This window comes from Acanthamoeba castellanii, assembly GCF_000313135.1.
Source record: "Acanthamoeba castellanii str. Neff unplaced genomic scaffold scf7180000082832, whole genome shotgun sequence".
Classification (NCBI taxonomy): domain Eukaryota; phylum Discosea; order Longamoebia; family Acanthamoebidae; genus Acanthamoeba; species Acanthamoeba castellanii.
The window spans coordinates 2,287-3,831 of NW_004457658.1; the positions used below are offsets into that span (position 1 = coordinate 2,287).

General features: G+C 55.1%; 1 pseudogene; it reads left to right on the forward strand.

Annotated features, from left to right (window-relative positions):
* The window catches only part of ACA1_001040, a 2,070-nt pseudogene extending 590 nt beyond the window's left edge, over positions 1-1,480 (forward strand).
* Positions 1,481-1,545: the final 65 nt, after the last annotated feature.

Below are 1,545 nucleotides of genomic sequence, written 5' to 3' on the forward strand. Positions count from 1 at the left end.
ATCTCATCGCCCGGTTGACCTCGTGCGCGAAGAATGATCGAGAGCGAGACTGGGAGACGAAGGACGAAGACAACGCTGAATGGAAGGGATCACGGAACCGAGAGAAAGAGCAATCACAGCCCGTCGATAAGAAGGACGTAACCTCGTCGGCACCGTCATCTTCTCCCCCCATGAGCTCCTCCGCTTCGTCGTCAACTGCGACGCCGCTGCTGTCTTCCTCGCCGCACCACTACCTCAGCTTGATACTCAGCTACTTGCGGACGCTCAACGAAGCCTACGTGCGAGAAGGAGGCGAGAGCTACAGTCGACAGATGCAAACGGCCACCCAATTCCTCTTCGCGTGGCAGAGCCTGGCCGTGTCGAGCGAACAATACCACCTGCTGGAGCAGATAGCACAAGCCATTGTACGTCTGGAGGAATTCACAGGCTCTCTGCTTCAGGTCATCTGCAAGAAAGAGTAACGAGTATGTTGTGGTGCAGGCGCAGCGCGATGCACGGCAAGGATTAGCTATGGTGCTGTTCCAGCTGCCTCACTCCGGAACGAACGTAATAGTCCTCCAGCTTTCGCTTGGCCTTAGCGTCCTCTCTTGCATGCTCAAGCATCAAGCAGACCTGGTAAGCTTCTTCTCGTCCTTACCTCCCCTTTGATCTGGACGACAGCTATCGCTCATCCTATGCCGTCCTCGTGTGCAGATGAAGCCGTATCAAACCAAGTTCCTGGCGTTCTTCAGCAGCATCTGGGGTGAAACAGGCGAGCCGGAACCTCGCGTGCTTGCTGGCATTCTAAATTGCCTCCCGCATATTGACATACCGGTGCTCTCACGACAGCGAGTACGCTCTCCTTTCGCACTGCGTGTGCTTCTCGATCCGAAGATGTACGACTGACTATTGGCATTTAGATTACCTTGCGTGTCGTGCGATCACTCGCGTGGGCCACTGGAATGGAAGAGAGACAGTCAGGAGTCAACGCGCTCGCCTTTTTATTCGCCAAGTACGCTGATGAGGTGCTGCTGGCGGGCCTTTCAGCCATGCTGGCCCACCTGGAGGATCTCGATCATGAGGTAAGTCAACATCTTCGAGTAGCACAGAAGCGATATCAAACTAACAACTTGGCGTTAGTTGGACGGGGACGTGCAGCGGAGGTTCATCATCAACACAGGGAGCGGAGAACCTGACCGAGAGCGGCACTTCCAGAACGTGCTCGAACTTCTGCAGACCTATCTGCAACTTGCTCCGTCGCTTCCTCCCAGAACTCCCCTCGACGTCCTCTCCCCTCGTACCACCCGTCCCACTCACGCGCAGTGGCGAGAACTTCGACACAGACTCGAGGCTATCTGCTTGCTATGGCTCGCATCTCCTGACTTCAGCAGCAGGAGCAAGGCGCTCTCCGTGCTCGATCTCTTCAACTCCCGTGTGTTCAGGTTCGTCTTCGACACATTTACATTTTCCAGATTGATGGACTTGTCTTTGACAGTCATAACAACCGCAGGCAGCACGAAGCGATTACAAGACGTACGTGTCTGCTCGTGAACGAGATCAGGAAGG